Source organism: Pteronotus mesoamericanus, unplaced genomic scaffold, assembly GCF_021234165.1.
Source record: "Pteronotus mesoamericanus isolate MK-2021 breed Mesoamerican mustached bat unplaced genomic scaffold, CSHL_Meso_final contig_52, whole genome shotgun sequence".
NCBI lineage: Eukaryota > Metazoa > Chordata > Mammalia > Chiroptera > Mormoopidae > Pteronotus > Pteronotus mesoamericanus.
The window spans coordinates 17,830,530-17,858,101 of NW_026555189.1; the positions used below are offsets into that span (position 1 = coordinate 17,830,530).

At 37.7% G+C, this 27,572-nt stretch overlaps 1 pseudogene; it reads left to right on the top strand.

The window, feature by feature from the left end:
- Nucleotides 1-27,572, top strand: part of LOC129075144 (AP-3 complex subunit beta-2-like) — a 153,002-nt pseudogene that overhangs the window by 111,023 nt on the left and 14,407 nt on the right.

A 27,572-nucleotide genomic window follows, 5' to 3' on the forward strand; every position in this document is an offset into this window, starting at 1 on the left:
CATCTGTGGTTGTTTTTCCTTTGTATTTATTACCCACAAGTAAAATTCCACTATTGAATTTCTCCTTTTTTTTTTTTCACCACAGATTTTAAGGCTTTTTATATTATCCAACTACTTGGCCTTTAATTTCCTTTGGAATTGTGCCATTTTATAGATTCTTACCCCTTGGGTGAATCTAGGATTCAAGATGCCTTTTTTATCCCTTATTCATATCCCACAATACTCTCTTACACTTATGCTCAAATCGGTTTTCCATGTCAGTAAACAAAACACAGAAATGGCAATCTGAGGAACAGAATAAAAATACAAGCAACAATCCATTTTTAGTTTCCATAGATATTTTGTGCTGAAACTATGATAGTTCATTATTTAAGACAAATTAAGATCTATAAAATTGCATTCCATCCAAATGTATGGGCATGGTGCTGGCAACTGCAGATTTATAAAATAAAAAATGAAGTTACATTTTCCTTTGGCTCATAGAAAAGCTGTTCAAATGGTAATAAGCTGGAATTATCACTTTAAAAGATCTCTTATTTTCCTGTAAAATTATAGCAGCTCCTTTAAAAATATATTTCTCTCTCTCAGAGAAAAATGACCCATCTTTATAGTTGAGAATTTTTTAACCTACTCTAATGCTGGTAACCCTTCTTTTATGTTATAATATAACAGACTGATTTTAACACATCTATTTGTAAGTATTTTTCACATCAAAACATAGTACATGAGTTTAAAACTTCAAAATTATTAACTATTTTTCTTAAAAACAATTAGCACAAAGAGTTTGACAGGATATCTGTAAAGTTTAATTTTTACTTTAGTGGTTGGTTAGAAAATTAAACCTCAACACTGAACAACTTTTGTTTTTAATTAGTTCCTTTGCAGTTTTAGATCTTTGCCAGATGATCAAATGGTCTCACTTCATGCAAAAATATGAAATTGCTTTTACATGTAACTGTAAAACTTTGCTCACAGCTTCTTTTTCATGATTTTCTCCCTTTACATTAGTATATAAATAAGTTTGTGCATAACTGTCCTGTTTCCTATATGAAGCCCCATTACTTTCTTCTTATTTAAAAGCTTAATTTTTATTACAGGTAGCATTAGGAGAATTTGGTAACTCCTGAAATAGTCATATGAGCTTTGAGTGTTTCTAAGAGTGACTGACTTATGGTTTAAGATCTTCCCATTGCTATGATCTTATTTCATTCTTAATGACAGGAATAGCTGCATCCATTGAGTTTGCACAGAAACTATCATCACCGCTTCTCCCATTTCTATAGGTCTTCCTGTGTTCACTCTTGTATGGATGTTGAAATACATCTCCTGCACCAAAAACCTCCTGCCTCACTCATCTATTGCTTCGGCACTAGAGTTATGTTTTTGGCATGGTATTTAGTGACACAGACTTCGGAATAAGTCAGCTGTAGGTATGACTTTGTCTGCCACATTCTAGCCTTGAGCCTGACTTATCTTACCTAACTTCTCTGGTCCTCAGACTCTAATTTAGGGAAATAGGGCTGATGATACATAACTCAGAGTTGAGAGGATTAACCCAGGCTAAGTAAATTAAGCATTTTTCACACATAATGGCTATCAAATAGTGGCTGGTCAAAGGAGGAATATTCGTTTCTATTTTTGCCCAACTGTCTTTGCCAAGAGGTCGTAAGTTTCTTGAGAACAGGAAAGATATTTCTACTTTTGTTTTTCTTAGCTTTAGTACATAGGATGGAGCTGACTTAAAACAGAAACTCAGTAGATGATTTTTATTGCAGTTGTATGCAATTCAAATAAATAATAACGCTCACTTCACTGTTCTGTATTCCTGTCCTTAATCCTACCGAATTTCTACATCTTCTTTGCCTTTGTTACTGCCTCCTTGGAATCCTCTGTCTGGTGACTTTTTTGTTGATATTTTCTTTCCTGAGATTATATCTTATGGCCTGTATGAGACAGGCAATGATAACCTTTAGATTAATTCATTCAATATATTCTAACATGTAATCACCACATGACAGCCACTTAAGTGGAACTAAACCTATCACTGAATTTGGTCCAATAGTCTAATTGAAACAACTCAGTCCTACATCAGCCTTAGATTTTTCCGTTTTCCTTCTCTTCTGTGTAATTTACTTTAGTTTTCTAATGAATGGCCAGAGTTAGAAAGGATTCCTTGTTTAATACATGAATCACTATGAAACAATGGCTGCCCTTTTAAAGCCAAGTGATAGATAATTCACTCCGTCCTTAATGCATTTTTTTCTTTATTTCTCCTGAAAAAGTTTTCCTTAGTTAATTAAGCTGCTTTCTACTTCAAGAAGTTTCCTTCTGATAGTTTTGAGCCTATCTTCTGGCAAGCCTGAGTCATTCCTGACTAGGAGGTTTCAACTCTTTAAAGATAGCTGTTGCTTACTCCCTGAGACTGTATCATTAAAAAAAATTATTCCTTTGTGCTATGTTTTATGAACTTTAATCTTGGGTTCTCTACATGATAATTGTTGGACAAATCCTTTCTGTGTTCCTGTTAATGACACACACCCACACTTCACAGTGGTGTGGACTGGCCAAAGTGGAAGATCTGAGCAAAACAGCCTCTAGCCACTGAAGTTCTAAATTAGTTTCAGGCCAATCCAGTCATTTATCAGTGTTGAGTTTTGATAAAATTGCTATCAACTGAAACCTTAAAACCTTTTACTACTTGTTCCTGATGCTCGTTCATCTCTCTCCCACCTCAAAACTACTAACAGATATATGTTTTGCCCTATTAAATTGCATTGCTAATTTCTGACTTGCTCTTTTAGTACACTGCCAAGGCATTTTTGGATCCTGATTTTATCAGAACCTGAAATGTAATAATTTTCCTTCTCAGTCTCCAAAATCCTTGTCACCCACCTCTGGAAGTACTTCTCATTCCAACTACTTTGTAGCCAAACACAACAAGATCTATAGCATTTCTACTACACAACACATCTTCTCAAATATTTCTCACTTTTCATCCAAAAATATTGCAATTTCCAAATTTCAAGATATAAATGTAAATGTCTTACTTTAAAATATGTAAATATGTGTATATTATCTGAAATTGTTAATGCTCTTGTCCATCCCATTTACATTGTAACTCCTTCAATGTACCATTGAAGATACATACCTATTGAGGGTTTTTTTTTCATTTTCATTTTATCCATGAATATGCTAGAGAGATGTGTATGGGGTGACTCCCCCAAAAATGGAATTATCTTCTAGAGGGCAGGCTCTGTGTAGTGCAGACTTCCCCTACTAGGTGAGTGTGCCAGGAACCTGCCTGTACCACTATACCAGCTGGTGGTGTTGTGAGAGGCTGATTTTGGGTTTGGTGAAGTTTTTTTGAAGACTCTTTCAAAACATTTGCCTATTTCATGGTGGGTGATTTACAAGCACACCTGCCCACACCACGCTGAGTGTTCAGCAGTTTTTGTCCCAAACCAGCATGACCCCTGAGCTCGACCCTCCCTATTCAGCCATCTGGCCCCAAGCAATTGTCTGTTTGTTTCCTCAGGTGAAAAAAGTTCTCAAAGGGAAGCATTTTGCTCTTGTGGAAGAAGTGAAACAACAAACAGTAGAAGCACTAAAAGGCATCAAAATCAACAAGTTCAAATGCTGTTTTGATCTGTGGAAAAAATGTCTCAATAGGTGTATTGCATCAGATGGAAAGTACTTTGAAGGTGACTGAAGTTTAAACATGTAAGAATAAGTACACAATTTCTTATAAATAAATTCAACTTTTTGCCCCCCTCATATTTTATAGGAACACACTAATTGTTACTTTTTCTTTTTTAAAATTAAACTTAATTTTCTGAAAAAATGATTTAATAGTTTCAATTATTACAAATCACATCTTATGTTATTACTATAGTCTCCATAATTTATAAATGCTTAAATTTCAATGAGTAACAAATTCCTGACATAGTAGGTTTTAAAATATTTGGAAAGGCAGGTTGGACTTTGTTTTGTTTTGTTGTTGTTTTAATCCATGTGGTAGGGGAGAGAAAGCAGAAGTATAAATTCTCTTTGATTTTGCATTTGCCTTGGTTTGTTTCAGAATCGATCTATTTTAGACTCTGACTCTTCCTTCCACTCTCTCTACAATTTGCTGGATCTGACTCATCTGCATAACCCAACTTGGGCTAAAACCCACATCACAGATCTCTGTACAGAACCAGCATTTTCCTAACCAGTTCTTTTGAGACCCTATTTCAGTTTTTGTTTGTGTGTTTATTCTGTATCCAGTTTGGTGAGAAATGATGTAGTTGCTTCTAACCCATGGCATCTTCTTGATTTCCTACTAGATGCACAACAATTTTTTTTATTGAGTTTACTTATCTCAAGTATATTTAAGTTGACATAAAAATTGAGCAGAAACTACAAAACTCCCATATCCTCTCCTCCAACCATGGCACATGGTTTCCCCTAGTATTAACATCCCCTAGTAATACTAGGGGAATACTAACTAATTCCCCTAGTTAATATTCCCCTAGTATTAACATGTAAGTAATATATCACTTACAATTCACAGGTTAACACAGATACGTTATTATTAACTAAAGCCCATAATTTATATTAGGATTCCCACTTTGCATTGTACGTTCCATGGGCTTTGATAAATGCATGTCACATTTTCACCAGACCAGTATCATACAGAACGGATTCAGTGCCCTTAAAGGTTCTGTTCACTGATTCATCCTGGCAATCACTGAGCATCTCTATCGTTTGGCCAGTTCCAGACTGTCATGTAATTGGAATCATATAGCATGTAGTCTTTTCAGATTAGCTTCTTAGCAATATCTATTAATGTTTCTCCACATCTTTTTATGGCTTGAAAGCTCTTTTTTTAAATCACTAAATAATATTTCATTGTATGATATACTTGGCTTATGGATTCAACTACTGAACATCTTGATTACTTCCAAGTTTTGGCTATTATGAGTAAGGTTGCTATAAACATTCATCGACCTGGTTTTGTGTAGACCTAAGTTTTGAACTCATTAGTAAAAATATCTAACTGCTAGATCCTATGTTAAAACTGTTTAACTTGGTAAGAAATTGCCAAACTGTCTTCCCTAGCAACTTACAACCAGCAATGAATAAGAACTCCTGTTCTCCATATCCCCACCAGCATTTGGTATTGTGAGAGTTCTGGAATTTAGTCATTCTAGTAAGTGTGTAGTGGTATCTCATTGCTGTTTTAATTTGCAAGTCCCTAATGACATATTATGTGGAGCATCTTTTCATATGCTTATTTGCCATCTGTATATCTTCTTTGGTCAAGAGCCTGTTCAGGTCTTTGCCCATACTGTATCGAGTAATTCATCTTCTTATTGTAGATTTACAAATATTTTGGATACAAATTCAAGGCAGAATCATTTCTAAAGCACATTCCCATCAGTAGCACTGCTCTGTCTTTCCCTGAAATGCTCTTTCAATATTATACATACTTCTATTAAAATGCACGCAAGAACTGACTGCAATCATTTGCTCACGTTTTGCCTCCTTTATGGATATAAAGTCTTTCGGTAGAGAAGTATTTGGGGAAGTAGCTTTCTAATAAATGGCCAGATGTGTTGCCAGATAGAAAAGAAACATTCAATAAGTGATTGTGAGTGGATGTCACTACTGAATTAAGCTACAGCCAATTCTATAGCTAGTGTCTAAGACACTGTCTCAAACATACAGGGTAAAATTCCCTGTTTCAAAAATAGAAGAGGGATTATTGGTGGTTTTTCAGAAAAAAGAAAATACTTGACCCACCTATCAGACATTTTTAAGAATATTTCCTCCTTTGTTTCTACTTTATCTTCTGGTTTCTTAACAGTTAGGATACCTGGGGGTTACATTTTGTCTGTATCACATACACACACACCCATTCCCTTTAACTTGAGCCTTTCCCAAGGCTCAGGATAAAGAAGGGTTTAAACATTTATTGATGAGTTCCTGCTAGTCAGTAATCAATTCTAATAGGGGGATATGAAGACAGTGATGGAATCATTGTGACCTTCTTAAATGGATTCATTTTTTAAAATAAACAAACACTATAATTATCATTAGTTCATAGATATAGAGATAGAAAAATGGATGATAGATAGATGATAGATGATAGATAGAAAGATGATAGATAATTTAGGGGAGTGAGAAAATAAAGATAAATTTAGCAATATCTGATACACTGAAAAAGTGTATACTTTTTCTGACCCAGAATCCACTTCTAGGTATTCACTGTTTGTTGACTCTCACAGTAACTACATACATTATTTGTAATTGGAAAATAGATGAAATAATACAAATGACCACCAATGTATTTATATGACAGAATGCTATATACCAGGTTAAATACATACATACATACATACATACATACATGCTCTAGGCATCAATGTAAATAGATCACAAAAACAATGTTAGGTGAAAATTCAAGTTGCAAAATAAAATGTGCAAAATGATATAATGTATATCTATTAACAATCAATAAATTTTATCTGTATCTGAGTATGTGTTGTAAAATATATATTAAAAATTGACTGGCAAGAAACAGATCATATTCAAACTAGCATGCCTATGTGGAAATGTGATTGAGAAACATTTCAAAGGAAACTTTAACTTTCTCTCTAATGTGTGTGTTAAATTTTAAATGTTCTGAAGATAACATTATCAAACATTAAGATTTTGAGAAGCATAGATTTTTGTTATATTCTTTCTCTATGTTTAATTATAAATTGTTTTAATTACAAATGTAAACATTTGTAGGAAAACTTTAGAGGCTATTAAACTGATTTAGGAAACAGAATTTTAGAAGCACCTCCATCAAAACTAAGTCACCATAGAAATTATCAGAATCAGCTCAAGAGAAGGAAGCAGCAGATTCAAAGACTAGCAGCCAAGCAGATGACGACATGGAACCCGAGGTGATGAAATATGCTGGAGAATGTGCCTTATATTACGCAGAGCACTTTGAACAAGGGAACTTACCTCCTTGAGTCTTGCTTCCCTCCTGTAAAATGAAGGATATAAATATATGTATATATTAGATGCCTTCCAACTTTAAAATATAATGAATGGTCATCTGAATATGTTCTACATGGTGTTTACTGATCCTTCCCATTTTATTTTTAAGTTTTGATACTACTGTGTAAGAAAACAAAGAAAAACTATTCTGATCCAAATCCTTAGTTGTTACTCAACAGTTTTTCCTTTTCCTTTTCTTTCTGAAGGGTGAGCAATGGTAGAAACTGAAAATTAGACACTTTTTTTTTCAGATTTCCTTACAGTGAGGCAGCCATTGACCAATATTGGGCAATGAGATGCAAAGAAGTATCTGTTGGGAGAAAGGAGCTTCTGGGAGAGGCTCTCCCCTCTTCCCTCTCTTTCTGTGAGGATACTGCTGGAGTTACACAGCAGAGCCAACTGCAACCATGCAGGGGCAAGTTCAAGCACAAAATGCTAGACTGGCACGGTCTGTCTGCATTCAGCCACTGCAGGCTTGATCCCCCTCCTCCAGGCTGATGTTGTGAGATCCCCAATACGCCTTCCTGACTCCCGGAGTTATTGTTATTCTTTTACTTGCAGCCAAGAACATATTAATGGTTCTGTGTATGTTCTTAATTTTTTCCACTGCTTGCCATTCCATTTTTTCAGTCAAATGGCCCACATTTTAAACGTCTCCCCATTACTAGATGTTTGAGGCTAGACAACTAAACAAACCACCTAGTGTTTTTTTTTACTTAAATTTAGGATAATGGGACTTAATACTATTTGAAACATAGATCAAGAAAAAATCGTATCATTTGCCATAATCCTTGGTACAAATAGTGTTCCAATTCAGAGGAAGTATCCCTATCTGAGCAACGCAAGGGCTGGAGACAGAGCAAAGTGAGCTCATGGCAGTGCATCAAACAACTGTGGGCATCACCAGCAGCAGGTCTATTGTGGTACCACGAGGCAGAAGCACACAGGAAACAAACAACACAAGAAAAATACAGGCTCCCAAGACAGAAGTTTTTTGGAAGAGAACTATTAAGTGGGTCAATGTTTCTCTCATGCAATTCCCTTAAGTTACATAAAACTTTAAACGCAGCAATTACACGTTTCCCCAGACTTCATTAGTTGGTTGTGATAAACCCAGAGAATTTAAACTCTCTGAATCCGCCATTCTCCTTTTTAAATATGAATAGCAATGCATGTGTCAAAGGATTAACCTAAGGATAAATGAAATCAGAGAAAGAAACAGAGTAGGTGTTTAGATTAACTGGTATATTACAGGCATTTAACAATATTTTTGGTTTCCGTGTTGCAATTGTTATATATCCATGTACACACGTTTCACTTTTGATCCCTTTAAGCTCAGTGAGGTGCTGAATGGGTACAAATGAGAATTAAATAATAAAAATACACATTCAATTTGACAAGCTCAGTAATATTTTGGAATTCCTCCAATCACCAGAACACATGATTGGCACCCTCGTCTAATAAACATCAGTTTACACACCAGACTTAAAACAAATGGAGTTTCAGTCCCTGAGCACAAGAAGCGTAGATGTGAGCTTCAAACTCTAGGAAAAATCTCAACTTCTTTGTCAGTTCTCTCATTCTTTGCTTTTCTCACCATTCACCTTCTCCCCTTCCAGTCTTCTCCATGGTGAACCAAGAGCTGGGGAAGGTATGACGGGGCTCCTTCACTCATCAAAGTCCACTTACTTAAGTGCAACCAATCATTGTCCCCTCCTTCAATCTAATGTGTTCTCTGATCCTTATATGCAGGAGCGGCATCTGTCTCCACTCTGACATTCACTGCGCTTTACTTATGCCTTTTAAATGTGTAATTTATCACATACTATGTATTACGATTATTTTGATGGGTTTTCTTTCTCTTCCTGAGAGAAAACAATCATAATACCTTCCCTATCATCTTTTAAGCTCTGCCCTTTGTGACACTGAATGTTGTACAATTGGAAGGCCAGGATATATTTGTTAAAAAACGAATGCATATACTTAAAATGACTTGATAATGATAATAACTAGACTGTCTTAAATAAGTAAAATGTGCAAGGCACTGTGCTAGGTGCTTAAATAACTTGTGCCATGAATTATTCAAAATATCTATCCAAGCCATTATTATGTTCATTTTACAGAAGAGAAAACAAAGTCACATAAGTTACTAGCAAGAAATCTAGAATTTACATTTAAAAAAAAAAAAAAGCCAAACTCAGTGAGTTCAAGCAGTTTTGCCCACATCACACAATGAGGACATGAATTTGACATTGTGAATGTCTCTCTTTGAAGCTGATTATTTAAATCATCTTACTTAAAAGAAATTTATTGTCTCATATGACTAAGAAGTTCAGAGGTCAGTCTTGGGGGACACTTTGATAAGAAGTTTTATGCTATGAGCTCTGGCTCACTTCTCTGAAAATATCTTGGCTCTGCCATTCTCCAGGTAAAGACTTCTTCAACACAATGGCTGCCTCATAGGAGCAAATAGTTGCAGATGACCAGACCTCATATCTGCATCCCAAACCATTCAGAGATAAATGAACTGATTATAAGGGAAGCTTTTTATTATTGACAGGATAACCAGGAAGAAGCTAGACTAGAAGGCCCTAGAAAATATTTCTGCTTACCCAGATCAGGATAGCTGCCCATATTTGCAAATGCCCAAGATGACTTTCATCTCTGGCAGAAGATGGGGCCAACCCAAACCATTTGACTAATATAAATTGAGAGAGAATAGAGTTTCTCAAAAAAAAAAAAAAATCAGGGTACAGGGCTCATTATAACAGAAAAGCAAGAATTGGGTCATGTGACATCAAAGTTCATATTCTTGAAAATTCCCCTGTGTGGCTCCCACTCTGTTACAGACGGTAAAGGTCATTTCTCATTAGCTACCCAAACCACTGTGCAGTAATTTTCAGAGCCTGTTGCCGTGCATATATGTACAAGTATTGATTCCAAATTTCTCTCTTTTCCAAAACTCTGTCCTTCTTTCCCCAGGATATATTGCCTGTTTTTTTTTCAGCCCAGCCATCCTTCAGCTGCCTGGATCGCATGAGTGCAGCTCAAATGTAATGCCAAACAAATCAACAGAATAGCTGTCAGGCCTTCACTAGAAACAATATTAGCCTTGTCTGTTCATACTGAGAGCAGAATGGAAGTGACACAAATAAAATGTAATGGGATAAAATATATTGCTCAATGTACAGTAACAAGGAACTACTGGTTGACAATTTTTTTCTCTCCTCACTACATTTCAATATAGTTTCTCTATGATTTCTACATAGTGTTAGTAAACTAAGTGCTTACAGCAGGTTCAAACACATAGTAAGAGCACAATAAGTGTATTTTGAGGACTGAATAAATGAATGGATTAATTAAATCAGACCCAACAAATCAGTTATAGAATATGTACTTAGAAATGCAGAATCTTAAATTTGGAAAATAATCTTGGAAAATAACAATCTGATCTATCTAGTTTTCCTGAGAGTAAATTCTTTCCACTGCATTCCTGATATGGTGTTCTTATGATGCTAGTTGAGTATCTCTACAAAGAAAATTAGTACCACACAGATTACTCAATTCCCAGGACATACAGAGACACGTGTATGAGAGTTTCTTATCTTAAAGAATAATGTTCCTTGTAGCTTCCACACAGTGAACCCACCTAAAATAGACTATAGAAATTAGAAAAGTATGAAGAAAATTATGTAAGCCAACACTATTGCCTTTGGATCTACAGAATGTCCATATGCCCAGAGAATTAATAGCACATGACACAATTTTAAGTAAAAAGAAAATGTGTTGCTTTTAAATATGCAGTTTTACTTTGTTTGACACAGTTGTCTCTCAATAACTGGGGTTTTCAAAATTTAAAATCAAAGGAAATTTATAAGCATTTGGCATGTGAAACATGTCCACAGTTTTGTTTTGCACTTCAGGGACAAAATCTCTTGATCTTTGCAATGTTAGCATCAAGTTGGTATTGTTATTAATTCCATTCGCAGAGGAATTATGTATAGGAAATTTAAGTGATTGACATGCTGACACCTGAACCTGCGTCTACCTGGATAGAAGGCCCATGCCTTATACATACATGCACCAACTTTCAGTGATATTTATCATTTCTTTTTCCTAAACTGCATCAGAAAAAAAACCCAGGGATATTCTTAGCAAAGGATTCATTTGATAAAACACACATGCCATTGGCTCTGCTCTAACATTTAACATTTGTGATACTATTTGCTGAAAGAAAAGAAATGCTAAGACTCAACCAAATGTTTATTGAGTAGATTATTCTCTATGGCCTTCTGCTTAAAAGTTGAAAATTAAAAATAGCACAGTATTCACTGTTTGTCCCCTGCCAAACTGTGTGGGAATGGCGACCCAGGGTGCAGGCCAAGGTTTCTGAAGCTCTGAGTTGGGCGATGCATCTTCCTTCGCCTGCAGTGTTAATACCTTCTCTCCTTTTCTTTCAGGACAGAAAATAGTAACTAATAGCTTCAAGAGCGGCCGCTTTCATCACTTCTACTGCAAATAAACTCAGTTTGTCTTTCATCCATCAGAATCTACAGATGGCCACCTAGGGCTGGGTAGAGGCTTGCAACTGCTGCTTTGAGGGAATTACTACAGACATGATCAATAGTGGTAAAGGAGCGAGGACAGGATCCTAGGGGACAATGAACATGTCCCTCAGTTCTCAAAATGTATCTGGGCTTCTCACCTTCACGGAGTGTGGCTGCAGGGGCGTTCCATGTCAGGAGGAAACGAGAGTGCTCTTTTCTCCTCTGACAGGCAGGGAAGGGGGATTTTGCCTGGGGAGGAGGTGGAAGGAAACAAAGCATTTTCTTTTCTCGTGACTGTTTAGCTAGGGGAGATACATGCTCTGGTGGAATGCAGTGCTGTGGATTCTGCAGCCAAATACACGGCCTGCTGTGCAGGTAAGAGGCATTTTGGAGCAAGCGCTGGAACTGAGGACAGAGAGGCCTGGCGTTAAGTCCCAGCTCTGCCACTTGCTGGCTGTGTGATCTAAGACATGCAATGAAAGTTCTTGAGCCTTAGTTTTCTCCACTGTAATATGGGACAGCATTAGCCTATCTTGCAGAGTTGTCATTAGAATAGCATTGTTAGATTTAGCAAATAAAGTACAAAGAGCTCTTTGGTAAATTTGAATTTCAGACGTACAACAACCACCAAAAATTTTTGGTATGAGTAGATCCCAAATATTGCACGAGACATACTTAAACTAAACATTAGTTGTTGTTTATCTGAAATGCAAGTTTAAAGGGGTATCCCGCAGTTTATCTTGCAACCTTACAAGAGAAATATAGTACCTACTAGCACAGTGCTTGACACAGATTTGTTGCTCCATGGAATTACGTCCCCCTTCACCTCATGCATTTTAGTTTTACGCTCCACACAAGGACCCATTTTTTTAACCACTGAATGTGTCAGAACTTAATTTTGTTTTCTTTGAATCCACATATTAACAGGGCATCAAACATTCTCTTTGGTGAGGGCTAACTAAGGGATTTCCTCTTCCTGCCAACAAAGAGTCCAGGAAAGTTTTAGGTATTGAGGTTGAATCTCTTTCAATAACTGATTTAGGAAGTCAGTAGTTTGTTAACTAGAAAATACAGATCAAAATGACTTGGGTTTATGTTGCACTATTTTCTGTACAGACACAGGAAGAAATTGTAAAAGCTAACGTTCCACTTTTTTTTGTTGAACTCATTCTTTATTACCATTCTTGAAACAATACCCTGAGCCCAATACTATGAGTATAAATAACTTTTTTCTTTTTGTTTTCTAATAGTATAAAGATTTTTTCCCCTGTAGTAATGTTTACTCATTTTTTATTCTAAGTATGGTCATTCATAATTTACATTTTTCTATTCATATTAATAACTTTTGAGGGGGGTTTTGACTTTGGTAGTTTATACGTTCAACTCAAATGAAATTCTGTCAGAGAAAGACAAGTACCATAAGATTTCACTCACACGTAGACTCTAATGAGCAAATTGAACTAACTAGCAAAACAGATACAGACTCATAGATAAGAGAGCAGAGTGACAGCCAGTGGCGGAGGGGGTTGATGGTAGGAGGGTGGAAGGATTGAACACAAAAAAAGGAGAGAGAAAACCCATGCCCATGTAAAATGGTGTGGTGATTGCTGGGGGGAGAAGGGGAGGGAGGAGGTGGAGACTATAGGGGATAAGTTGTGATGGATGGGACTTGACCTGGTGTAGGGATCACACAATACAGTGTACAGATGGTGTATTATGGAAATGGGCACCGGAAGCCCATATAATTTTGTTAACTAGGATAACTCCATTTCACAGGTGGAGAAACTGAGGCAGTGGTTAATTTATTGAATGATTTACTCACAAAAGCCCCACCAATCAGAAGGCCAAAAGAAAAGTAAAAGTCAATTCCTTCTATTCTAATCCAATATTACTATTTTTTTTTAATTTTATTCATGGGTTGAAGAAAGGAAGAAAGAAGATAGAATATGTGGAATTATTTGGAAGCGTTCAGAAAAAAATGCAATAAACAAAAACATTGTTATTACATAGAGAATAAATATATCTGTTACAATTAAGTCCAATTTCCATCATTCTAATATTAAAAGAGCAAGTAAGCTACACTTAAACAGCATTTAAATTAGGTTAATGTTCTCAAAGGTTAATAGTATGAAATGTAGCTCTAATTTTCATTTGACAGCTAAAGTCCAGCCTTCTACGTGTTATTAAATTCAATTAAAAACATTCCCTCTGTTACCAAAAAAAAAAAATTGTTCTTGTAAAGGATAATTACTAGAAAAGTATACCTTTATTTTTAATATTTACCTATTAAATATAACAAACACTACAATAAAAGTACATTTGATTTATTTACTACCTATTAAACTATATTGATATTATAAAAAAGAATATCTAAAATTCTTAGTGGCCCTTCAACATCAGGATATATATGCTCTGTGCTTGATATGAGCCTTGATACATATCCCTGTTTGTATTTCATTGTGTAAGAGCAATGTGTAAATTATAGCTTTTGAATTGGCTTATAACTAGTCTCTATTTACATTAAAAAATACTGACATCATAAACCTGGATATTAAAATATGGGTCATTTCTTCCAGGTATCTATAATTACACTTTGTAGTGTTTTGGACATTCTCTGACATCCAGATTTTTTTAAGGAAATGGGTAGTCTATTAATGACAAATAATTGTTTTCCTATGTCCTTTCTTTCTATCTAAATATTTCACCTTTTCATTTTTCTACAGGCCATGTGACATCCACAGGAGGAATTCCTTGACTTTCATCTTGATTTATAGATATGATGATAAAAGTTCAGTCTCAGAGCTTGCTGCCCACTCCTCTGATAGGATGCAACCTACAGCATCTGCTCAAAGACAGATTATCCATCGCTGAAAATAGTTTGATTTTAGTAAACATAGCCTACAGCATGAACATATTGAATTTAGGCTCAAGTCGCACAGAATATAAAAGTAAAAATATTCCAATATGCACTATGTTTTCAAATTAATTCTATGCCTCAGGTCTTTGTTTTGTTTTCTGCTCAATCCTTAGGAAGTTAAATTCACAGTACACAATGGTCAATATACACTATAAACATATCGATGGAATATTTAGCCTCAATGCAAATGTTATGACATGAATTCATTCATAAAATAGTTTTCATGAATTTCCCATACCTGGCAGGCAACGTTGTAGGGACAAAGTCTACAACTGTCTCAACCCTTATCAGCTTTATAATCTAGTGTGGAAAATAGACAAATAAACATGCAAATTACCAATAATGATGCAGCTTACAATAGGAAAAGTACAGGATGTTATGAAATGATATAATTGAGTATTAGGAAAGGCTTCTCTAAGGAAGTAATTCTTAAATTCAGACTCTAAACAATGAGGAGTAGAAGGAAAACTGCTCTTGTCAGAAAACTGTGAAGACTTGAAGGGACTTGGCACAGGGCTGTGGTGCTGATGGTCAGAGATGAGGTAAGATGTTGCTGAGTCTCATAGGCCATTAAGCTGAACCTTTGGAAAGTCAATAGCAGGACAATGGTAGATTGGTTTGTATGTTCCCTCTTGCTGCTATGGACAGAGAAGGTGCTGAAGTTGGTAAAGATGGAAGCAGGAGAAACAATACAAAGGCTGATCAGGACGGTATGGTGGCTATGGAGATGGAGAGGAATGGATCGTTTGAGATGTGCGTGCATTTATTTTTCTAAGTGGCAGAAATAACCTTTGAGTAATCTGAGAGAATTTTAAAAGATATACATACTATAAACCAAAACATTAAAAAAAAAAACCCTTCCAGACTTCCAGTCAAGATGGAGCTGTAGGAAACATGCTTTGCCTCCTTGCATGTAACCACAGAAATAATTACAACTAACCTCAAAACAAGTAACACCTAAAAGTGTCAGAAAACTGAACGGCATGGAAGTCCAACAACCAAGCATTTAAAGAAGCCACGTTCATCCAGATGGGTAGGAAGGGCAAAGCCACAGAGACAGGTGAAGAGGCGTGGAGATGAAGTGTGCCCTGGAGAGGCAGTGGCAGAAGAATGGGCAGTCCCACAATCATATGAGGTGGATAAAAATTGGAAGAGATACCCTAGGAGCAAGTGATCCCAGACCCAGGCTAAACCACGCAGTCCAGCCTTCCAGCATCAGGAAGATAAATCCCCATAACTTCTGCTGTAAAAACCAGTAGGGGTTGGGGCGACAGAAGAAATCGCTGGACTTTCAGGAGACTCTGCTTAAAGGGACAACACAAACCTAAAACATACACAGGCCCACCCTCTCTGGGATTCAGCACCAGGGCAACAGCTGAAAGGCCACCAGTCACCCGGGGCAACAGCTAGAAGGGTGCTAGTGGCCCAGGGTGAAAGCCAAGCAAACCTCCAGAAGCCAGGCAGCAGCACTGTCCTCTCTCTGAGCCCTCCCCTCACACAGAGCCATAGAGCAGTGAAGTGAGTTGTTCCACCCTGGTGATTACCTAAGGCTCCACCCCACACAATTTATAGGTGTCTTTTCTACAATAAGCCACACTACTAAGACAGTGCATCAAAGCAACTCTACCCAATACATACAAACACACACAGGGAGGCTGCCAAATTGAAGAAATATGGCCCAAACAGAACAGAACCCCAGAAAAAGAACTAAGCAAAATGGAATAGCCAACCTATCAGATGCAGAGTTCAAAATACTGGTTATCAGGATGCTCAAAGAACTCAATGAGTACAGAAACAAAATAAAAAAGACCCAGGAAGAAGTGAGGGTTACACTAAGTAGAATAAAGAAAAGTCTATAAGGAACTAACAGTGGAGGAGATGAAGCTGGGATTCAAATCAACAGTTTGGAACATAAGGAAGAAATAAACATTCAACCAGAAGAACAAGAAGAAAAACTAATTTAAAAAAATGAAGATAGTATAAGGTGCCTTTGAAACATCTCCAAATGTACCAACATCTAAATCATAGGGATACCAGAAGGAGAAGAGGGAGAGCAAGAAATTAAAAACTTTGAAAATATAATGAAAAAAAAAAAACCCTCCCTAATTTGGTGAAGGAAATAGACATACAAGTCCAGGAGGCACAGAGAGTTCCAAACAAGTTGGACCCAAAGAGGATCACACTAAGACATATCATAATTAAAATGCCAAAGGTTAAAGATAAAGAGAGAATCTTAAAAGTAGCAAGAGAAAAGCAGAGAGTTTCCTACAAAGGAGTTCCCATAAGACTGTCAGCTAATTCCTCCAAAGAAATTCTGCAGGTTAGAAGGGACTGGCAGGAAGAACTCAAAGTGATGAAAAGCAAGGACCTTCAACCTACGTTACTCTATCCAGCAAAGCTATCTTATACAATAGAAGTGCACATAAAGCTAAAGGAGTTCATCATCACCAAGTCATTATTACATGAATTGTTAAAGGGACTTATTTAAGAAAAAGAAGATCAAAACTATGAACATTAAAATGGCAACAAATTCACAACTGACAATTACTGAGTATAAAAAAACAAAGCAAAACCAGAACAGAAACAGAATCGTAGATATGGAGCTATGTGGAAGGTTATTAGCTGGGAGAGGGAAGGATAGAATGAGGGAAAACACGGTAGGTTACAAAATAGACGGGGGATGTCAAGAATAGTATAGGAAATGGAGAAGCCAAAGAACTTATATGTATGACCCATGGACATGAACAAAGGGGGGGGCACTGCTGGAGGGAATCGGGGTACTAGGTGGGTGAAGGCAAAGGGAGAAAACTGGGACAACTGTAACAGCATAATCAATAAAATATATTTTAAAAAGCCCCCCAACCATAGACACAGACAACACTTTATTATGCATATGGACTCAAAAACAAATGCTTTGTAACACACCGTGCAGCTGATATTTCTGCCCTAGAAAAAACATAGAATGGGTAGACAAGGTCAACTAGAGGTCATTTATCATCATTTCTGAAAAAGGTCACGTAAATTTTATGTAGTGCTAAGAACTCATTATCTGCCTGAGCAATATAAGAATCACATGGCAATGTGTAGCAATAAAACTTAGACCAGAACATTAATGGGCATGTAGGAAAAATGGTCAAATATGTATGCCTAGATGCTATTCGTGAATGTCACTGTCACCAACAGAATGTTGCAGGGATGCACTGGCCATCACAAAAGAGCATTCATTCAATTAAGAAGCCTCATTGTGATTATTCACACTACCCTCCGCATCTAACCAAGAGCCTGCAGAGTTCTTACCTGACCTTCTCCACAGGCACCGAACCCAGGTATTACCTAAAATAAGGTAATCAACATTTCCTTCCTGATCCCTTCTTTTCCCAAGAAAGATGTTTAGACCATTATGATTGGAAAAAACTTAGACAACATTATTTCTCTACTTAGTGCCACATGGCTGAAGGAAAACCCTGTTTTCTCCCAGATAAACTTTCCTAAAAGCCCCCCTAAAATGAGGTTAGAGACACTGTACATACTCCCTAATAACTGCCTGTGCAAATCCATCAGAACAAAACTAAGCATCAAAAGCTCTTGCCGCCATGTGTTTTGCGGAGGTCCTGGCCATAGCGGCCTCCCAGCCCTAAAACGAATGGAGAGGCAAATCTTGGACAACACCTCCCATGCTAGCAGTCAGCACACAAAGAAAAGCACTTCAAATGTGGCCCTTTCTCCCAGGGGGTTTACAGTCTCTGTCCTTCAACCACTGTGAAGGGAAGGTGGTTCATCTACGTTTATCCCCACCATCTATTTGCTATTTTTCTGTAACAACCGTTTCCTTTTCTTTCCCCCTATTTCTTAAGAAAATCACAGTCCATAGACCTTTCTCTGGCTCCTTGATCAGTATCACTAATGTAAATTAAGATATAAATGAAGCTATAAATTAGAGTGCAGTCTTAAGAGAAAAGGCCAGGTAGTCAAGGACCAGAGACAGCAGAACTCATTTAGAATCAGCAGTTATCCGGCTACACAAGCAGGTATTAAACCAGTGAGTCTGGCTGCAGAGAGGAAATAAAAGGAGATATAAAAGGTGTGAAGGATCTGTTGAAACACAATTGTAAGCAACATGAAGTCACTGTGAATGGCTGAGAAATCACAGTAGTTTGATAGACCTGCTGAGCATATCTAAGGAAAGGAATGACTTTTTCCTTGGAATGAGTATTTGCCTATGTTGGCAATTACCATTGAGTCTGGGGGCTGGGGCTGAAAAAAAAATGTTTATATGCCACTTAAAGCCTATTCAAGGTGAGAAAAGAAAACTCTCTTTTATTGCTGTAAGTAAAAATCATAATAATGACAACAGTAAGAAAAAGTTGCCATTATTCACTATTTTCATGAAGGCCATCTTATTCTTCATGGAAAAATGCATTTATCCTTATTTCCATGCCTCTAGTTCTATTTTGCTCATTTGTTTGCTTTGTTCATTTGGTTCCTATTATAAGTGAGATCATATGGTAACAAGGAACTAACTGAGAGGGACCAGAGGGGAGGGGGATGAGGGGAAGGGAAGGAAGATGAGGAAGGGCCTAGTTAAAGAACAAGTATAAATGACCCAAGGTCATGGACAACAGGGTGGGGATTGACTGTTTGTGGGGGCGGCGACTGGCAGAGCAGAGGAGAGCAATGTGGGGAGGATCGGGACAACTGTTAATAGAAAATCAAAAAAGGGAAGAAAAATGCATTTATCCACACGTTCTTTTATATTATTTAGTATTAAATGAAATATTTCTATTCAAAGTAGCTTATGCTAATTAAAGGAAGAGTGTATCTCCTTATGGAACTACAAGGCTTTAGGTACGGCTGATTCCAGACACACAGTCAGTGCACAGAGTCAACGCCAGCAAACCAATGGGCTTGCTCTCCTCTTTTTCATGGGAGCTCCATCCGCAGACAAGCTTTTCCTCTCCTACAGGCAGAGGCTACAGGCAGCTCCAGAGAGCAAACCTATCTTCTCACTGAGCTGCAAAGAAAGCTCCCCAGTTCTATTCATCAAAAGTGCTGCGACTGAATTCCGGTAGCCCTGCTTGCCCTTCCTTGGATCGCTCAACTACCTAACACAGAGCCAATGCCTTGGTGGCCTGGTCCGATCTCAACAATTTTTGACTTGTGAGGAATGAGAAGGAAAGAGGTTCAACATGAAAATTGGAATGCTGCTAGACTTTGGGTGGGTGGTTGCTGGGTAGATGGAGATATCTTTTACTCTATTAGAAATTAAAATACAGAAGAGGAGTTTGTGCCTTAAATTTGAAGGATGCTAAATCCAGGAGTCATGGCTTATAAGACACCTACATGCAAAAGGAACCACATAGCACTCTCTTACAAAGAACAGAGTTAAAACAACAGTGAAGAGAGCTAAAAGAGTTAAAGAAAAACCTGCCAAATTCTGCTTGTTTATGTGAGATTATCAAGGAATGAGCTACACTTGAACACAACTCATTGTATTGAAGAAGGGAAGATTGAGAGAAAAGGAGTAAATGGGTATATTATCTTTTTTATTGTCATTTTGGAGATGAGAAAATAAGAGGTCAGAGAAACAATGTCAAGTTCCTAAATAACCCAGCTAGTAAGTGTTAAGCTGAACTCTGAACCTGGATTTGGTTGATTCCAAAGCAATTTCTAAGGGAAAGGCCCACTAATATTCACACCCTACTTAATTAAGTGTAGAAATAACATTTGGCTCAGAAGTTTATATCAATGTGCCTTTCAGATATAAAGTTTTCAAAATCATAAGAAGGTGTTCAGGTGGAAGTCACCTGTAAAAATGCATAATATTATGATACATTCACCCTAGTTATCAAAAAATGTATAATAAAGTAGAAAAATTAACAATCTATATTCTAATGAAAAAGATTGCTGGTTAGTGATGTGTTTATATTTGCACAAATTGATATATTGATTTAAAGATGTAGAAAAATTTAAGTATTTTTAATTTTTTTAAAGTTTTCCTTTTCATTGAGTTTATCTGGGTGACACTGGTTAACAAAATTATGCAGGTTTCAGATGCACAAACAGAATTCATATTTAAGAGGGAGTCACATGGTACCTCATAACGCAGTAAATTGAGAGTGAGGATTTGAATGTTTGAAAGCTGAACTCGCTGGAAAATGCCAGGAGTATAATTATTTGGAATTTGTTGCTCCCTCACATTGCACAGTATTCAGTCTCTTCCCTCCTCATCTTTTTGTGGCTAATGTGAGGGAATATTTGAAATGTGAAAAATAACCTTTTCTTTCTATTCCTGATGGTGTTACCATATGGCATTAGCATTTGGTTCCATCCTTTTCACCCCCCTACTATTTATTTATTTTAATCACTACTTGTGATTAGTATAAAGAAGGGCTCATAGAGTTGATTCCTGACTATACTCTCCCTCAGTTTGGCCCCAGATCATTCAATTTTCCTTACTTGCAGAAACAGCCCTTTTTAAATCAGCGTAATGTTATTCACCCGTTGAATGAAATCCTTAAAAATGATAGTTCCTCATATTTTAACAGAGTTTCTATTATCTGTGGATTATTTTTCTCCCCAAGTTCCAAAACCATCTGTGTCTTCTCATTTATGACCAAGACTTTTTGAGTTTTAAATTTGCTCAGAGCTGACAAAACACAACATCTGGATTTCAACTGATGGAGGAAGGCTCATTTGAAAGCTTTTTAATGCCCCTGGACCACAATGAGATCAAATTGAAGAACACTTTTTTATGAGTTGAGAGCAAATGAATTAGAAACATGTGGATTAAATTTTTCTTAAACCTCCAAGGAAATTTAAATATTAAGGAAAAGTGCTTTGCAAACTGCCTCTTGGCTTCTGCCAAAGTCAGAACACTTGAAAAAAAAAGAAAAGTTGGTGATATCTACTGAATCCAAATGTACCCAGCATTTTCTTCCGTAGTGTATAAAAGACACTTTGATCTTTGAATAAAACAGAGCAGATTCAAAGATTTGCAAGTTTCATATCCAACAATGCTTATCCTTCAGTCTCAAATAAGTATAATCCTAGAGTTCAACTGATCTTTCCTTGTTTTTTTAATTGCTACTCATTTTGTCTATTTAGCAATAGCCAAAAATAAGTGAAACAACATAATTGCACTAATGTGACACAGTGTCTCCCTGTCATTTCATGCGCTTTATTTTAAGGATGGAAGAAACTGATCAATAAATATTTGTTTCAAATTCATGACTATATAAGTTTATTTCAAGACAACTTTATTTTTTGGGGTTTTAGAGAGCATTTCTGATTAATGGAAAATAAACTTTTCCCACTGTTGGACACATATTCATCACTTAAACCCTCATTTCATGGCTCAAACTGTCAAACAACATCTGAGCTTGTTGTTATGTGAGTGTCTGTAGAGGTGTGTAAAAATCAGTGTTACTAATGCTTCAACTCTCCACATCTGACCTCAAGCCCCTGGACATAGAGAAGGAGTAATTCTTCAATTATTTGCAGGGAAAATGCTGCCATGACCCTGGACCTCAGTGAAGTCCCCACCAACGACAGCTCTGGAGAGAGCAGGCAGAGGGGAGCAATCATCGGCGTAGGAGCTGCAATTTTCCCAATTTCCCAAGGAGGAAGCAGCTTAAAACAATCCTTTGCTGGTAGCCACGAAGCCTGGCAGTGACAAGGACTAATTCTCCCCTTCCGCCCTTTCCTCAGAACGCCTTGATCTTCTCTCATCCTGAGGATAACCAATGTCATGACATGTCTGCAACCTGCCTTATCACCGCTGCTAATAACAGATTCCTGCCTGGAGACAGCGCCAGGAGCACAATTTTAAATAGTCTCTTCTGGCACAAAATGATTTTGTAAAGCAAACTCCGACATTGAGGCAAACATTCACAAATGTGCCAGCGATAACTCCAGAAGTCACTTGACAGCATTAAAATGAAACCTTACTCCTGACAACTTTTTTTCCCCTCTCCACTACCTCTTGCAATTTAGCATAAGACCTTTAGAGACATCCTTGTACTACAAGTCTCTCAGGAAAATCGCTGAAAGTTGTTCATGGGAGCGAGAAAAGAAGTCCCTCGGACATACCTGTTCTTGGAGAAAACAGGAGAGCTGGCTAGTTGAGGGGGGTAGGAAGTGAGTCAAAACAAAGCCTCCCAAATTAAGAAATGAGGGAGCGTACCTCCAAAAAGAAAGATGTGTCGTATGAATAATAAAGCTGATGTTTAAAATGCAACATGAAGCCCTGGCTGGTGTGGCTCAATGGACTGAGTGCCGGCCTTCAAATCAAAGGGTCGCCGGTTCGATTCCCAGGCAGGGAACAGGCACGGGTTGCGGGCCAGGTCCTCACTACGGGGCACACAAGAGGCAACTACACACTGATGTTTCTCTCCCTCTCTTTCTCCCTCTCTTCATCTCTCCCTAAAAATAAATAAAATCTTTAAAAATAAATGCAGCATGAAGAGAAATACAAATAGGCTTGTTCATCCTTTGCCTCCCCTGAGGGAAATCTCCAAAGAAGTCAAAATGCACAGGTTCACAGCCTCCCCCTTACCCATGGCAGAAATTATGTCAAGACAAAGTGCTGGAGAAGAGCACCATTCAAGTGATTGATCGATTTAACTAGGGGAGACTGTGGCTCAGTGAGGGGTGAGTAAGAAGCATGGAGCAATGAGGTCAGGGGAAAATGCTTCGTCTTAGAGCTGGGAAGCGAAAATGCACCCCACCCTCAAGAATTTTAGTAACATTCATCATTTTCCCACATCTGCTGGGGATCTGAGCTGGCCTATAACAAAGGAACAATTCAAGTACCAGGAAACACCCCTGACCAGCTACAACGCAGTGACTGATCTAACGAACACTTAAATCATCTGAAATAATGCATTTCCTTGTCTTGTGCTGCCCAGTGTAATTCATTAAAGGAAAGCTGTGCTTGCTTTTATTTCCATTTTATGAAACCTCCATGGCGCTCGGATCTTCACAATTCGGGCTCAGTTATCGTGAACCGGGACAGCGTGGTTTGCACAATGCGAAGGCCAGATTTTAACAGTTCCTGATTCCTAACTCCAGCCTCAGACTACATTTCCCTTGTGAGAAAATACAGGAGAAAAATTCTGTCTCTGCTATCAGGGAGCTATAGAATGGTTCTCAAAGAATGACCCTACACAAAAGTGGTTTTCCATGATTTGCTTAAGGTTTCCACCTTCAACACTAGATGACGATACCCTATAAAGTTTTTCATATATACATAAAATTTGAAATTGGCAAGCACAATTCTGCCAATGATCACTACCAGTGAAAAAACAAGTGAGCAAGCAATGAATGAATGTCAATAGAAGATTGAAATAATTCCTAAAATAATCCACACACCATCCTTTTCCCCCATATGAAGAGTATTACACTTAACAATATCATTTTACTATTAAGAGCACCACACATTCAAATGATGGAATAAAATATGTTAATATTGCCATGCTAGAATTGGAAAAATATTATTTATTGGATTCAAAAGCTATATAAATATAAGGCTTTCATGTATTTATTCCTTCTCTGAGCAATCATTCATTAAAGGACACAATACATGAAGAAGACGCAGGATAATAGGAGAGGCAATGTCCAACCTTTATTGGCCACTAATTATGGCAGCTACCGGCTACACACTTTACATGTTGTCCGATTTAATTATTGGAACAACACTTTAAGGGAGATACCATGAATAGCCCTAACTGACAGCTGAGAAAACTGAGGCCCACAGAGTTTCAATAGGTTACTTAAGGCCACACAAGCAGGAACGATCAGAGTCAGGAATGAAATTAAAACAGTCTCTAGAATCGCAATCCCCATGTCCTTGTGCCTTGGTGCTAGAGATCTAAAACTTACCACTCCTTAATTCATGGAGCTAAAGCACAGAAAATACAGATGGCCAAATATCGGAGTTGCAGCTGCCTCCACTTTGCAGCTAGAGAGCCCCTTCCAAGCATCTAATTTAAAATGTGCAATTTCTTGTGCAGTGGGTGCTGCTGGCGGCCTGGGTTGTGCATCGTTATATGAGGGGACTTGGCAGCACAAGGCTGTGGACGCAGTCTGACACATAATTACAGTTTGCTCTTCAGGACATCCCATGCCCTCTACCAGATCTGCCTGTAATCAACGTAGCAGCTGTGGCAATTCTTTGACATACTTCTTTAAATACCTAAATGAATCATTTTTTTGTGATACTCCTGCTATCTGGATTATTTTTCTAAAAAGCCTTTAATATGGCATGTGCTCTAGTTGGAGACCTCCAGCGTAGTCACATACAACTTATTGTTGTTTCTTCCCAGTAAACATTTTAATACTGTGAAAAGATGTTTCCCGTGGAGGAAGAATGGTCTAGCTATGAGATCAACTTTTACTTTTCAGGCTTTTTTTTTTTTTTTTAATTCAACCTGCACAAAGAGACAAAGAAAAAAAGAAGGAACTGCTTTTCATGATTTGCTTATTAAGTTCCTTATAGAAAAGGAGAGATTGATCCACAAAGGTTCTATTTCTTATGCATCCAGCAAATGCCAAAGGCTCTATTCAACCAAGATACAACCTCTTCCATGAAGACCTCCTTGCAAATCCCTACCCATCCAGTAACCGTGATTATTGTATCATAGTTATTTTCTCTCTCAGAGTCACACTGCTCTATAATGTTTGCTGTCTGCCTTTCCTCCCAGACTGTGAATTTCTTGGAGGCAGCAGTAGATGTATCATGTATACTTATTTCCTTGTTCTGCCTCAAAAGCCTGGTAAGTTAGTACAACTCAAAAAAAAAAAAAAAAGTTTAAATGAAGGATAGAAACCAGAATCCTACAGACACAGTCTTAGTAAGTGTCTTGAAGTGTTTTCTGTGAAATATTCTCCCAAAATTTTACATTGGTGATGTGTTGAAGGTTTAAAAAAAAAAAAAAAGCAGAAGTAGATAAACGTAAAGAAAATTACATAGTACTTGTTGACTGTACTCTGGTGTCTGCCAGATCTTCTGAAAAGTGTGTTTCAAGGGTTACCTCCAGGCACCCTCCCAACCATCTCAGACAATGATAACTTTTGTTAGCTATACCTCATTGAAGAGAAAACTGAGACGCACAGAACTGAAAGGGCTGGTCTAAGAAAGGATGATAATCTCCATCTAGTGAGACTGGCTGTCACGCAAAACAGCCTCTAAAGCCCCCACTCCCAACTAATCCGCAGAGTGAGGACACAAAGCAGAGTTCATCCCCGTGTTATCATTTACTAAGTATTGTATTATTTTCCATAAGAACAGCTGGAAGCTTACTTTTGCCCCACCCTCTACCTACTGCCTTCCTGGGAAACAGAAACACTTTTTGTGTCTAAACCCAGTAGAGGAGCTTCACCTGTAGCCAAGCTCAGGGTCACTGAGAAAGAACTTCAAAGGCAGTACAGCTGGGGAAGCAAAGCACAGCTGTGATGCGACATCCACAAACCACGAACCAGACCCACAAGCAGAAGGTGGAACCCACCAACACATCTCTTCTTCAGTGGCTGCTGCAAACGTTCACCACGCACCCGCGCCCGCGCTCTGCGCCAGCCCCCGCACACGGCCAAAGGAGGCGCCGCACAAACCCTGTGGGATCGCGCAGTTCCATGGACGTGTACTCTCGAGTCGCACCTTGCGGTGGGCCAGCCGCTAGGTACCCATGGCTACTTAATTTAAATTGAAATTAAAGTGACATACAACTGAAAAACTCAGTTCCTCTGTCTCTCTCACCACACTGGAAATGCTCAATAGTCGCATGTGGCTAGTGGTCACCATGCAGAACAGGGCCCATATAGTATCACTTCTGCACTGGAGAAAGTTTCACGGGGCACTTGCATTAAAGAACTACACGGAAGAGCAACGGCCCTTCAATCAGAGAGGCAAACGCTAGCGAAGCCCCTGCGCGCAGGACACTAAGCCTCCCTATACCCCAGTTTCTAACTTCTCTGTTAAATGAATACAGTTACAGTGCTTGCTCTTGAGAGTCATTGGAAAGATTATTTTCGTTAATATAAATATTTTGAGCGCCTCCTTAGTCTAGACATACTCAACAATACTGGGTTTTGGATTATTGTCACTGACATCACTGATGATGTTATTTGTATCTCTGAAAGCATGTGATTTGGTTTTGATATAAACCCTGAAAGACCAGGATCCCCTTTCCAAGTTACAGGTGAGAACACATAGTTCTAGGAGAAGGTACCCACATAAATCAGATTCACTCGAGTGGGATATCAAAGGCACAATTCATGCCCAATGCGTGGACTCCTGCCGCCTGCTTCACCGCTCTGACACAGATCTTTGGCATTTATATACTAAATGTAATAATACATGTTATAATAAAATTTGTATAATAAAATCATATTTATTATGTAAGTAAAGTGAACAGCACAGTAAATAATAATAAGTGAAGAAAAGCACACTAGAAACAAATACTATTCAAGTTATTTATAGAAAAGAGAGTTACTCAAATTTGGCTTGGCTTTAACAGAGGTAATTGAAAGATTTTACCACCCATGTCTTTTCAACTGTACTTGCCAGTTCATGGACGAATTTCATCCAGCATATAAACATGGAGGGGCGGGTTAAATTTAGATGCCTGGGATAGATCCTCCTCAATGGAAGGCACTGGAAAGGGGTAATAAAGAGGCCCAAAGGTTCTTTCAAAGAACAGTGAAAAAACGGACCTTTTGGGTGAATAAGTCGGACTCCATGAATCTACCCTGCAATGATCTTAAACACGTTCATTGAGTAAGATGTTAGGCATTTTAAACATAGATTGAGAAACTGATATTCACCTGTAGATACAGATTTGTAACTAAGTGTTGCTTAACTTAAGATACTAAATTGGAAAGTATTGTACTTTCAGAACTTCCATACGTACTTTATTCATTCAAGTGATAATTTTGTTTGTTTCTCATAGAAAATTATTTAAATATTGTTTTAATGCTGATGCTCAACTTTCTCACATGTATATTAATGAATACAGTGAGGAATTATTGTGTGGCTATTCTAATCCTGGGACTTTATTTTATTTAGACTTATATGAATA